The sequence below is a fragment of the Triticum dicoccoides genome, chromosome 5B (assembly GCF_002162155.2).
Source record: "Triticum dicoccoides isolate Atlit2015 ecotype Zavitan chromosome 5B, WEW_v2.0, whole genome shotgun sequence".
NCBI classification, from domain to species: Eukaryota; Viridiplantae; Streptophyta; class Magnoliopsida; order Poales; family Poaceae; genus Triticum; species Triticum dicoccoides.
Window position 1 is genome coordinate 76,947,119 of NC_041389.1, and position 14,638 is coordinate 76,961,756.

The window sequence follows — 14,638 nt, forward strand, 5'->3', positions numbered from 1 at the left end:
GCCCTTTTGCATCTCGAGTTCTAACACCCGAGATCCAAGCTCAAAACACCCCAATCCTCCAATATATCCGGATCCAACCCTCAAGGTCGGTGGGTGGCCTCCTTGGTCAAAGAGGAGGACATTGTGAGGCGTAGGGAGGTCGGATATCTGACTGCCGACATCCAACACAGGCTCCCTGCTCTGGGGCAGGTCATCCCTACTCCCGAGCCTAATGAGAGCATCGTATTTGTTTCTCACTTCCTCCGCGGCTTGGGCCTCACCCTTGACCCCTTTGTGAGGGGGCTCATTTTCCATTACGGGTTAGATTTTCACGATCTAGCTCCGGACGCTATCCTCCATATCTCGTCGTTCATCATTGTGTGCGAGGCTTTTCTCCACGTCACTCCGCACTTCGGCTTATGGCTCAAGACCTTCAATGTGAAGCCGAAGATGATTGAGGGGCAACATGCGGAGTGCGGAGGTGCCGTAATTAGCAGGAACACCGATGCCCCATGGCCAGAGGGTTCTTTCCCAAAGGTATCCGATTTATGGCAGCGGAGGTGGTTTTACGTCACGGCTCCCAGAGGTACAAAATGGGTGGCTGCCCCCGACTTCTGTTCGGGCCTTTGTTGGTGTCAAAACCGGCGGATCTCGGGTAGGCGGTCCCAAACTGTGCGTCTAGGAGGATGGTAACAGGAGACAAGGGACATGATGTTTTTACCCAATATCGGGCCCTCTCGATGGAGGTAAAACCCTACTCCTGCTTGATTGATATTGATGATATGGGTAGTACAAGAGTAGATCTACCACGAGATCAGAGAGGCTAAACCCTAGAAGCTAGCCTATGGTATGATTGTTGTTCGTCCTATGGACTAAAACCCTCCTGTTTATATAGGCACCGAAGAGGGTTAGGGTTACACAGAGTTGGTTACAATGGTAGGAGATCTACATATCCGTATCGCCAAGCTTGCCTTCCACGCCAAGGAAAGTCCCATCTGGACACGGGACGAACTCTTCAATCTTGTATCTTCATAGTCCAAGAGTCCGGCCAAAGATGATAGTTCGGCTATCCGGACACCCCATAGTCCGGGACTCCCTCAGTAACCCCTGAACCAGGCTTCAATGACGATGAGTCCGGCGCGCATATTGTCTTCGACATTGCAAGGCGGGTCCTCCTCCGAATATTTCATAGAAGATTTTGAACACAAGGATAGTGTCCGGCTCTGCAAAATAAGTTCCACATACCACCGTAGAGAGAATAATATTCACATAAATTCAATTTTCTGACGTATTTCGTGGCGTGACATCACACCACGGCCAAGCCTTTATTCGAATCGTTTTTACTGTTCCATCTCAGCGCGTTTAGTGAGGCGGTTTCCTTGGCACGTCTTGTCAAAGCAGAGATCGTGTCCCCTTATTCCGGGATTCTCATCAATACGGGCGAGGGCAACCCAACCGCGCCATTGATTATGGCGCTTGGGAGATAAGCGAGTTTTACCAGGCTAGTGGGGACGCATAGTTTCATCCGTCCATATAAGGGGATAAGGATCCACCTTTTTACCTACGCCTTCTTCCTCCTTTGCTTATCCATTTCCGTGCACTCGAGCTCCAGCGCCCAAGTCCGCACATCTCTCCTCAACCTTCCCCAGCCATGTCCGGAGCGGGAGGCAAGTGGATGGCCTCCTCCGTCATGGAGGGGCACATCAAGAGGGTGCAGAAGGCCGGATATTTGTCCAGCGACATCGCGCATCGGCTCCCCGACAAGGGGCAGCTCATCCCCACCCCTGGACCCCATGAGAGGGTGGTGTTTCTCACCCACTTCCTCCGTGGACTAGGTTTTCCACTTCACCCATTTGTCCGGGGGCTCATGTTCTACTACGGCCTGGGTTTCCATGATCTGGCCCTGAATTTCGTCCTCAACATCTCGGCGTTCATCGTCGTGTACGAGGCCTTCCTCCGCATCAAGCCCCACTTCGGCTTATGGCTGAAGACCTTCAATGTCAAGCCGAAGGTAGTGGGGGGCCAGCAGGCGGAGTGTGGACGTGCCATGGTGGGCAAGATGCCCAACGTTACATGGCTCGAGGGCTCCTTCGTGGAAACCATCAAAGGGTGGCAATCGGGGTGGTTCTACATCACCGAGCCGCGTGACCCTGAAAGGGCAGAGGCCCCCGAGTTTCGATCTGGCATCCCCACATGGCTCACCTCCTGGAAAGAGAAGGGCCTAACATGGGGTAATTCGGAAGAGCTGACCGGACTCCAAACCCGCGTCCAAAACCTTGTGAACAAGAAGATCAAGCTCGTAAACGTAGTCCAGGTCATGCTCATCCGCCGGATCCTCCCGTGCCAACAACGGGCCTCCAGCTTGTGGGGGTTTGATCCAGCGCAGCACCAAACCTTGAGCAGGCTCTTCAACACTACGTACGAAGATGCCTGGAAAGTGCTGTTCAAGGGCGCCGAGGCTCCCGCATCCGCTACCGAAGATCGCGGATTCAGCTCACAGCATCAAGCCGGCGAGGTAAGCTATTTTACCCTTTACAGCACACTTATTTTCCATAGTTTGACTCTATGCGGGATCTAAACTCCCTTAGCTTTGACAGGCCTGGCAAAAGAAGTCCGGGAAGGTTAACTGTCCGGCTCCCTTGCCAGAATACCCAGCGGACGCCCGATTGACGGAGCTGCTGGTTCCGGCACCTTATGTGGTGCCGGAGAAGAAGGCCAAGAAGAAGGCCACGGGAACTCGCAAGAATTCCCAGCGCCAGGTGTTGTCGGACTCATTGTCCGATGACTCCGAGGCGGACTTCTCCCGCGAAGGCGAGGAGGAGGAAAAAGAGGCCTCTCCCCCAGCAGGGGGAGAGAAGAAAAGGAAGGCCGCCCCAACGGGGGACCCTCCCTCCGGACTACTCCAACAACGCCGACGACGGCGAAGAGGAGTGGCCACCGAGGACTAAGCCCCTGGCGACATCGTAAGTGTCCGGATACCAGAATAACTCATGGCGTTTTGTTTGTCGCATAGAATCTCCTAACGCCGAATATAACCCTGCAGCCCGCCCAAGGACGGGTTCGACATTTGAACGAGGGGCTCCCTGGCCTCGTCGGACATGAATAGCATTTCACTTCCGGCCGTCTCCTCTCCTCGCGCTACGGATGACGCCAAGGTGGGGTCCCAAAAGCGGCCCAACCAGGAGGAGGAGGTCCCGAAGGTCCCGCAAGGCAACCTTCCGGACTTCGGGCACACGGGGAATCAAACCCCGAAGGGTTCTGAGTTCGGCCCTGGGCCGGACTCCGCACCGGAACCTTTAGTGGTTCCGTAGTCCGGCAGGCGGCCCCTTCGTAAGAAGGGCGAGACTGCGTCACCGGCGACCTCCGTCCAACCGGAGGCACCGGATAATTTGCTGGAGGCGCTTAACGGCGCCTCCATCGACGAGGAGCACCGCACTGTTATGAGTGTGGTGATCCAGAAGGTTCAGTCCGCCAAGAGCGGGCTGACTGAAGCCTGCGCCAGCCTTCTAACAGGCTTTGAGGTATGTATTTAAGAGGGTGTTTGTTTCCAGGGACTTATTGGTCTAGGGACTTAAAAAACTCCCTATAAGTCCCATCTAATGCAAACAGGAGGGACTTATAGGGACTTAAAGTGGGCATTTGGGACTTATGAAATAAGACTCTCAAGGAGGGACTTATAGGGACTTATAGTTGTAATATGGTCTTATGGGGACTTATAAGTCCCAGGAACCAAACATGTACGGACTTTTTAGGGACTTGGAACTTATAAGTTGGGACTAAAAAAGGTCGTAGGACTTATGAACCAAACAGGGCCTAAGATATGTAAAAATATTACCGCATAGACAGTAGCCCCTGATGCTCTGTTTGGTGTTCGAAAAGAAAAGCCGAATTGAGGATCTTAAAAAAGATGTACGCAGGAGTCTAACATAAGTATGTCAATATGGGAATGCAGGCTGCGCTGCTGACCTCTGCCGCACTGACTGCGGAGGTCAATGCATTGAAGCAGAGCCTCGAGCGGTCCGAGAACGAGCTCGACCTTGCCAAGAAGCAGCTTGAGGACAAGGAAGGTAAGTAATACCTTATGGGTGTATATAAAAAATGTGGTTGCAAAAAATAACAGGAATAACGTGAAAATTGCAGGGGCCACGAACGAGGTGGCGACCCTGAAAGAAGCGGTGTCCAGGGCCGAAAGCAATGCGGCCACGGAACGCACCGAGCGAGAGAAGCAGGAGGCGCGGGTGGCAGAGGTGCAGCAAGAGCTCTAGGTTCTTATGGAAAAACACGAGAGTTTGGAGCATGACTCGAAGACTCGAGAGGACGAGCTCGCCTCGGCTCTTGAGAGCGCCAAAGCCGCTAAGGCCGAAGCCCAAAAAGCCCTCCAGGAAATTGAGGCAATAAAGAAGATAGCGGCGGGTAAGGCATTCTTCATGCAAAGCAAGCACGTGAAAGTGAATTACTTGTTACTTACCCGAATTCGGAGCTCTCCAGGAGCATTCGCATATCTGCCCCGCAGTGTGTCCGACGCCGCCGCCTTCTACCGGGCCGAGGAAGGGAGCTCGACAGAGAAGGTGTTCTGGTCTTAGTATGCTGAGGCCGGCCACCGGGTGCCCCTGAGCGACCAGCTGAAGAAGCTGGTCGAGCTCCATAAGGTGGCCGAACAGGCCATGAAGGGCCTCATAGTTCGGCTATGGCCCGAGGAACCCATGCCTGGGAGCTACTTCGGGCTGGTGAGGCGGCTGGTGGACGCCTGTCCATGGATTGAAGTCATCAAGCGCTCCGTCTGCATCGAAGGTGCCCGTAGGGCCCTTGCCCGTGCTAAAGTGCACTGGGGCAAGATGGACGCTGAGAAGCTTGTGACGGATGCTCCACCGCTGGGCAGGGAGTATCGCAAGCCCGAGATGTATTATGAGAACGTCCTGAAGGGTGCCCGCCTTATAGCGGGTGAATGCTCGAAAGATGTAATTTTTTAGTAACCTCGCATTTGTTATCCTGTACGCTTGAAAATTGTTCATATGCACTAAGCAACGCTTGTGAATTTAACATATTACCTTCTGTGTGGCCGTTTGTTAAATTTGAAAGATGGCAAGTCGTCGGCTTCTGCCCCCATGCCACGAGTGCTGGGGTGTTCGGGATAAACTTGAGCGCTCTTTTTCCCATCCTTGGGTCCTTTGAGGGAGGCGCTCAACGCAACGAACAAGGCAACCGGACTATAATGCTTCAACACTCTCACTTAGCCATAGAATTCTATAATTTTAAATTTCGGCGAAGCCCCTAGTATTCGGAAGACCGAGTTCGGGTCGCTATCCACGCCTGGGCCGGACAAAGCCGACTCCTCGCTCTAAGCGGCATAAGTCTTTAGGGACTCGAAGAAACCTCTCGAACAACGACCGGCTCTCGCCCTATCATGACGGTCAGTTTTAGCTTTCTCCATTGAGGTGCTTAACCCAGCTCAATCGGGGCAAAATCGCAGTGGTTCTCCCAGCGCTACCTTAGCCGATATAACAGAACGTAAGGTACCAAAACATGGGAGCCGGTCAAACCCAACTATTGACCCAAGACATGATTCGGAGCCGATGCATATAATGCTATAAGTTCGGGGTGCCGCACTTGTGAAAGTGTTCGGACTTATCACACCATATTTTGGGGTACTTAAGCCCCTGGTGTATTTGGCCGTACCAAAGCGTACGGGTGCAACATGTCATAAGTGAACATATATAGATAGAAAAAGGAATGCAATAATAGGCAAAAAGCTATGTATTGTTTATTCAAAAAAAAGGTTACGGTAAAAGCAGAACGATACAAATAGTGCGATAAGCAAGGGACGGGACTATTTGACATGTCGCCCTCCAGGGAGCGAGCTGCGGGATGATGTGTAAAACAAGTATACTTCTCATTATAGAGACCACCTGGACACTCGACGTAGCTTTCTGCTTCCCTAGCTGTTGCATCGTGTGTTCGGCAATTCTACTGTCGGACAGGGCTTCTTAAGAAAGGAGTCTTGAAAGTAAGAGAAAAAAGAAGAATGACACAATTGGGAGCCCCTAGTGCGGTTGAGCCGCATTCTGGGCCTGCCGTGGTCGTGCTCCTCCCCCTATGCCCATGGTATTTCCAGAGCGTAATTATGTACGCATAGTACTGGTTTCGCAATTTTGGGAGGGCTGGGGTTGGGGCCGCATTGCTACGCGTGCTCGGAACGTGCCAGGCGGTCTTGTTGTTGGTTACTCCGGGCGCGCTTGACGGTGTCCGGCCGTTTAATAGCCGGACTCGAGAATTGCCTTAAGAGGCTGCTTTGTACTTCTGCCGCGAGGGCCGCCGTCTGCTCCTCCGTTTGGAGAGAGTGTTCGGTGTTCCCGTTGACTATAATGACTCCTCGAGGGCCTGGCATCTTGAGCTTGAGGTATGCGTAGTGCGGCACCGCATTGAACTTTGCAAATGCAGTTCCTCCGAGCAGTACGTGATAGCCGATGCGGAACATGACTATGTCGAAGATTAACTCCTCGCTTCGGAAGTTATCCGGGGATCCAAAGACTACTTCATGTGTAACTGAGCCTATACAGTTGGCCTCTACACCTGGTATGACGCCTTTAAAGGTCGTCTTTGTGGGTTTAATCCTTGAGGGGTCTATGCCCATTTTGCACACTATATCCTGGTAAAGCAGGTTCAGGCTGGTGCCGCCGTCCATCAGGACTCTAGTGAGGTGAAATCCGTCAACGATTGGGTCTAGGACCAATGCAGCGAATCCGCCGTGGCGGATGCTAGTGGGGTGGTCCCTTCGATCAAAAGTGATCGGGTAGGAGGACCATGGATTGAACTTTGGGGCGATTGGCTCCATCGCATATACGTCCCTTAGTGCATGCTTCCGCTCCCTTTTGGGTATGTGGGTTGTGTATATCATGTTCACCGTCCGCACTTGTGGGGGAAAGCCCTTCTGTCCTCTATTGTTCGGCGGCCGGGGCTCCTTCTCGTCATCGCTATGCAGCCCCTTGTCATTGTTTTCGGCAGCTAACTTGCCTGCCTGCTTGAACACCCAACAACCCCTGTTGGTGTGGTTGGCTGGTTTTTCTAGGGTGCCATGTATCTGGCACGAGCGATCGAGTATTCGGTCCAAATTGGACGGGCCCGGAGTATTTCTTTTGAATGGCTTTTTCCGCTGACTGGGTTTGGAGCCTCTGAATCCTGCATTGACTGCCGTATCCTCAACATTATCGCTGTTAATGCGGCGCTTGTGCTTGTTGCAACGCGACCTGTCGTTGCTGTCCTTGGTATCCGAATTACCAGGGCTCTTGGTCATGTTGTTCCTATGAGCTAGCCAGCTATCCTCTCCCACGCAGAAGCGGGTCATGAGTGTTGTGAGGGCTGCCATGGATTTCGGCTTTTCCTGTCCTAGGTGCCGGGCAAGCCACTCGTCGTGGATGTTATGTTTGTAGGCTGCAAGGGCCTCTGCATCCGGACAGTCGATGATTTGATTTTTCTTGGTTAGGAACCGTGTTCAGAATTGTCTGGCCGATTCGTCTGGCTGCTGAATTATGTGGCTTAGGTCATCGACGTCTGGTGGTCGCACATAGGTGCCCTAGAAGTTGTCGAGGAATGCGGCTTCCAGGTCTTCCCAACAACCAATTGACTCTGCTGGCAAGCTGTTAAGCCAATGCCGAGCTGGTCCTTTAAGCTTGAGTGGGAGTTATTTGATGGCGTGTAGATCATCACCGCAGGCCATGTGGATATGAAGGAGATAGTCCTCGATCCAGACCGCAGGATCTGTTGTGCCATCGTATGATTCAATGTTTAAGGGTTTGAAACCCTCAGGGATTTGATGATCCATTACTTCGTCTGTGAAGCATAGTGGGTGTGCGGCGCCTCTGTATTGGGCTATATCACGACGCAGCTCAAATGGGCTTTGTCTACTCTGTTCGGCCCGGCCAGAATTGCCATATCCGGTGTGACAGTTATCATCACGTATCGTGGGTCGCCCACGCGATCCGTAGATCGATCTTGTTTGCCTTGCCTTGTCCTCCAGTATATCCTGCAGGTCTGGCGCATTTTCTCGCGTCTTGGTATTTTTTGAGGGGCGCCGGGGTGCAGGTTGAGTGGAGGGCCGAAAGGCCTCTTTGTCGCGGCCACGAGGTGGCCGGTCGGCCGTATCATGCGCTGGTGATGTAGGTTTAGGTGCTTCCTCCTCTAATCGAGGTTGTAGCCTACATTTTGGGTAGCTCTTGGAGGGGTGAGGGAGTCCTGGACTAGGGGGTGTCCGGACAGCCGGACTATAATCGTCAGCTGGACTCCAAGACTATGAAGATACAAGATTGAAGACTTCGTCCCGTGTCCGGATGGGACTTTCCTTGGTGTGGAAGGCAAGCTTGGCAATACGGATATGTAGATCTCCTACTATTGTAACCGACTCTGTGTAACCCTAGCCCTCCCCGGTGTGTATATAAACCGGAGGGTTTTAGTCCATAGGACAACAACCATTACAACAATCATACCATAGGCTAGCTTCTAGGGTTTAGCTTCCTTGATCTCGTGGTAGATCTACTCTTGTACTACCCATATCATCAATATCAATCAAGCAGGAGTAGGGTTTTACCTCCATCGAGAGGGCCCGAACCTGGGTAAAAACATCGTGTCCCTTGTCTCGTGTTACCATCCGCCTAGATGCACAGTTCGGGACCCCCTACCCGAGATCCGCCGGTTTTGACACCAACATTGGTGCTTTCATTGAGAGTTCCTCTGTGTCGTCACCAATAGGCTTGATGGCTTCTTCAATCAACAACGCCGTCCAGGGTGAGACTTTTCTCCCCGGACAGATCTTTGTGTTCGGCGGCTTCGCACTGCGGGCCAATTCGCTTGGCCATCTGGAGCAGATCGAAAGCTACGCCCCCGGCCGTCAGGTCAGGTTTGGAAGCCTAAACTTCACTGTCGACATCCACGGAGACTTGATCTTCGACGGATTCAAGCCACAGCCGAGCGTGCCGCGCTGTCACGATGGGCATGATTTAGCTCTGCCGCCGGACAGTGCCCTGGAGACCGCACACGAGTCCGCTCTGACCCATAGTTCGGAGCAGACCGCACAGATCGAGGACAGGTGGCTGGACACCGCCTCGGGGGCTGCAACTTCTACGGCGATAGAGCCGAATACTGATCTCGTCCCTTATAAAGCTCGTGACTTCGAGGCGCCGGACTCCTTGCCAGACTCCGAACCTCCTGCGCCCTTGCCAATCGAATCCGATTGGGCGCCGATTATGGAATTCACCGCCGCGGACATCTTTCAGCACTCACCCTTTGGCGACAACCTGAATTCGCTAAAGCATCTCTCGTTATCTGGAGAACCCTGCCGGACTGCGGTCAGGACGGTTGGGATGCGGACGACGAAGAAATTCAAAGCCCACCCACCACCCACTTCGTAGCCACTGTCGACGATCTAACCGACATGCTAGACTATGACTCCGAAGACATCGACGGTATGGACGACGATGCCGGAGACTACCAAGAACCAGCGCCTACCGAGCACTGGAAGGCCAACCCAAACCATGTATATATAGTGGACACCACAAAAGAAAGCGATGACGAGGAACAACGGGACGCGGCAAAGGATAATTCCGCCGACAAACAACCAAAACGGCGATGCAGACGCCGCCCTAAGTCCCGCCTCGACAAAAACAGCACTCCTAACGACCCAGCGATAGAGCAGGGCAAACCAGTGGACGACAAACATGCATCCAAGCAGCCATCCGAGCAGGACGAATCGGACAATCAATCCATGCACGGCGAAAACAACAGTCCAGACGAACTCACGCCGGACACACCACCGGAGCATAAGAACCTGCACAAAAGACTGGTCGCCACTGCAAGAAGTCTAAAAAAAGGAAAAATGGAAGCTCAAAACAGCGGAAGACATACTCAGAATGAGGTGGAGCAAAGTACTCAAGACCGCGGACAAATATGGCAATAGCCACCAAACAAAGAGCTATCCAAAGCGCAAGCTGCTACCAGAATTTGACGAGGAGGCCATAGAGCCCCCACAGTCAAAAAGCAAAGAGGCCGCCTGGCCGGATAGACGACCAGATGACAGGCCAAAAGCGACAAGCGGCGCCGCACACAAGACGACACACGATCCTCACAAAACAGATGGCCCAGTCAGGTCCATTTACGGGCCAAAAAAGAGGGCCCCAGGAAGCAACACAACACGCCACATGTTCGAAGATAACAGCACGCCTAAATACAGGGGAGCCGCACACCCACTATGTTTAACCGATGAGGTCCTGGATCTCTAATTTCCAGCGGGATTCAAACCCGTAAACATAGAGGCATACGACGGAACAACAGACCCTGGAGTATGGATCGAGGATTACATACTACACATACACATGGCTAGAGGAGATGATCTCCACGCCATAAAATATCTACCCCTCAAGCTCAAAGGGCCAGCTCGGCATTGGCTCAAAAGCCTCCCAGAAAATACTGTTGGAAGTTGGGAAGAGCTCGAGGACGCGTTCAGAGCAAATTTTCAAGGGACTTATGTCTGCCCTCCGGATGCAGACGATCTAAGTCATATAACTCAACAGCCCGGAGAGTCAGCGCGCAAATTATGGAATAGGTTCCTCACCAAAAAGAACCAAATAGTCGACTGTCCGGACGCCGAAGCCTTAGCAGCTTTTAAACATAATGTCCGAGACGAATGGCTCGCCAGACACCTCGGCCAAGAAAAGCCTAGAACAATGGCCGCGCTAACAAGTCTAATGACCCGCTTTTGCGCAGGGGAAGACAGCTGGCTAGCAAGACGTAGCACCAGTGACCCGAGTACATCCGAGATCAGAGATGGAAACGGAAAATCACGGCGCAGAAAGGACCAGCGCCGAAACAAAGAAAAAAGCCCAAAGAACACGGCAGTCAACGCCGGATTCAAAAGCTCGCGGCTGAACAACAAAACACTGCCTCTTAAGTACAACAGTGAAGAGCTATTCAAATCCACAACACCTCCGGAAGGCCTGCAAACCACACCCACCGAATTGTTGGGTCTTCAAACAGTCCGGCCAACTCAACACCGAACACAAGGGGCTCGACGCGCCAAGCGAGGATGACGACGAACCCCACCAGCAGAGCGCCGGAAAACAAAAGACTTTCCCACAAGAAGTCAAAACAGTAAACTCACTTCATGTGATAATACGGAGCAACAGTGCGGTACCCGCCAAAGTAGGTATCACACGGTCCACCCTAGCGGAACTTCGAGGTTGGATGTCAAAACCAATTACTTTCGACCACCTGGACTATTCCATAAGTATTCGAAACGCAGGATGGACTGCTCTGATATTGGATCCTATTGTCAGGACCCCGACTCAATGCCACATCGATCTAGCATGTAACACCTCATATCACTTTGCGGCCTCACGCACGGTATTCCCACAGGTGTCGCCTTACCTTTGCCCGGGACCGTTTATGCCTTTTGGCACACGTATATGACAGTGTCGCTAGCATCCATATGATAAGGAGCCCGGGCTGACATGGCTAGTCGTAAACCCAAAGTGGCACTAACTTACAGGGACAGGCATCCATGACCCAGCATCGAACGTGTCAGTCATCAGCGAGTGAATCCAGGCTGTAGCACTGGGCTAGCAGGACTCCGGTGAACCGGCCTGTAGCGGGCTAACAGGACTCCGGTATTCATCGCGTGGCATTTCCCCGAAGGGACAGACACAGGAACGAAGAAGGACACATGTCGGCCAGCCTAAGTGTTCCGGAGCAGTAGCAAGCTACCATGGCTCAGTGGAAACACTAGGAGACATTTCCCGGTAAGAGAGGCTACTAAGGATAAACAACTAGATAGTCAGATCCCACACATACCAAGCATTTCAATAACATACACACAATATGCTCGATATGTGCAAACACAACATGGCATCACAACATGACTCTACGACTCAAGTATTTATTCAATAGGCTCCGAGGAGCGAGATATTACAAACAGGGGTCTCATGACCCAACATTCAGAGCATACAAATCAAAGCACAAGCGGAAGCTATCATGTCTGAGTACAGACATCTATAAATGAAAAAGGCTTGAAAGCCTGACTATCTACCAGATCCTGTCGAGGGCACAAGATCGTAGCTGAGGTAACAAGCTAAACGTCGAAGTCCACGCGGAACTACTAGCGAGACCGAAGTCTCTCTGCAAAAACATAAAATAGGCAAACCTGAGTACAAATGTACCCAGCAAGACTTACATCAAAACTATCTACATATGCATCATTATCAACAAAGGGGATGGTGGGGTTTAACTGCAGCAAGCCAGCTTTGACTCGGTGGCTATCCTGAACTATGACTGCAATGTAACTCTTATGAGGTGGCGCACACGAGTCCACATATTCACCATATCAATACACCACTATGGATCCGCTCCCGTCTCCCTACGAGAACACCGTCCATAGCACTCACGCTTATCTTGCGTATTTTCGAGTATCCACTTTCACTTGTCTATGAACTGATATAAGCAACCCAGAAGTCCTTTTCCGTGGACACGGCTATTCGAATAGATGATGTTAACCCTGCAGGGGTGTACTTCTTCACACACGCTCTCACCACTTACCGCCGTTTACACGACATGTACTCGGCAACCTTCAAGCGGAAGCCCAACGTGGGTGTCGGCCACGGCCTACCTAAACACTCGAGTCTCTAGTCCAGGTTTATCGCCTATTCGGGTTCCATCCATGAGGAGATCCGGCCGGAGTTTCGCTCACAACCCCAAACGATGTGAACAGGGTTCCCGAGACACCAAACGGGCGCCCGGTACACCGTGCCACGTGCCTACCGCATCACAGCCCACCCCTACGGTCAGCGCTGCGCACGGCCTCCAGGATACTACAAACACCAGAAACTACTTGCAACTCCTGGACAGAGGACAAGGGTGATTAAGAAGCCGAGAGGGTCCATTGGTTTTGGGCCCAATGCGTGGTAGTAGCTGAATCATGGATCACAAACACAGAACTCAGTTCCTGAGGACGGCTGCAATGAGACAACCCACCATGTACTCCTACATGGCCTCTCACCGCTACCTTTACCAAATCGTATTCACACACTTAGCTCACACACACAGTAGGACATGTTCATACACCTCTGATTCATCCCGGATGAATCAGACCTGACACAACTCTAAGCAATAGCAGGCATGACAAACAAGCATGAATGAGTAGGCACAACAGGGCTCAAACAACTCCTACTCATGCTAGTGGGTTTCATCTATTTACTGTGGAATGACAGGTCATGCAGAGGATAAAGGGGTTCAGCTACCGCGGCAAGTAACAGATGAATCGTTGTTGTCCTAATGCAGTAAAAGAGAGCAGGAGCGAGAGAGTAGGATTGTATCGGAATGAACAAGGAGGTTTTGCTTGCCTGGCACTTCTGAAGATAACATTGAGTCTTCATCAGTGTCAACGATCACAACGTCGGAACCTCGTCTACCGGGAGGGAACAGATACCGGCAACAAAGAAGAAATACAATCAATGCAATGCACAATATGATGCATGCTCATGACATGGCAATATGAATGTGTTTTGAGCTAATGCAACTAGCAACAGATTAAATGAAGTTGGTTTGAATACAAGATTCAAATTCAAACTCCATATGTGATTATTCAAATGCCATTTAATTGATTTGTGCTATACAGCAGCTATAAGTTGTTCTAACATGCATGAAAATGGTACAGATGGATTCCTTGAATTTTTCTGATAATTTTTCATATATAAATTATTTAATTTGGAGTTAATGTTAATTTTCTATGATTTATTGAAGTTTTAGGCATTTTCTGGAATTTCCTGAATAATAATAAATCCAGTAAATGATTTAACTGCGTCAGCCTGACGCCAGCATGACGTCAGCGAGTCAACGGCCAGGTCCAGGTCAAACCTGACGTGCGGGGTCCACACGTCAGTGACACAGGAGCTAATCCCGGTCAAACCCAGCGCTGACTGGGGTTTGACCAGGGGTGGGGCCTACTGTCAGTGGCTGTAGGTGGTTTAGTTAGTTGGATTAGCTCCTAATGACGGAGCCGCGTCAACTAGTGACGCCGGCGACCACGGCGACGGCGAGACCTCGCAGGAGTTGCTCGGGACGGTGCTACAGGGCACCGTTTTGCTCGGGGTTTGCGGCTACAGCGAGCTGGAAGACTCGCGCATCCAGTGGTGGTGGCGGCAGCAGCTGCGGTGGTCGGAATCGACGTCGGCGACCAAATCGGCGGCGGGCTGAGTTCGGGTGCGGTCGGGTTCGGCGCTGCTGCTCACAAGCGAGGGAGCTAAGGCGCTGGAGGGGCTTTACGGGTCGCGGCAAGCACAACGGGTGCACGCCCGTGACCAAATGGTCACCGGGGTTTCGCCGGAGTCGAGCTCGCGCGGCGGTGGTTTTCGGCCTTGATGGAATCGGTGGCCAGAGCGAGCAAAAGGGAACGGGGGTAGGGGTGAACGATGGCGGGGCTTACAGGGGGTCGATTGGAGGCCCAGCGGCTCGGGGGAGACATCGGAGGTGGCAAGCGGGCGCCGGCGATCTCGGTCGGCCAGAGATGGGGGAGACGGCGTGGGCGGCGATGCAGGGCTCCCGCAGTCGAACGGGCTGGCGTAGACGATGCAGGAGACGACGGTGGTTCTTCTGGGCTTATCGACAGGGCGAGGGGTGGCCG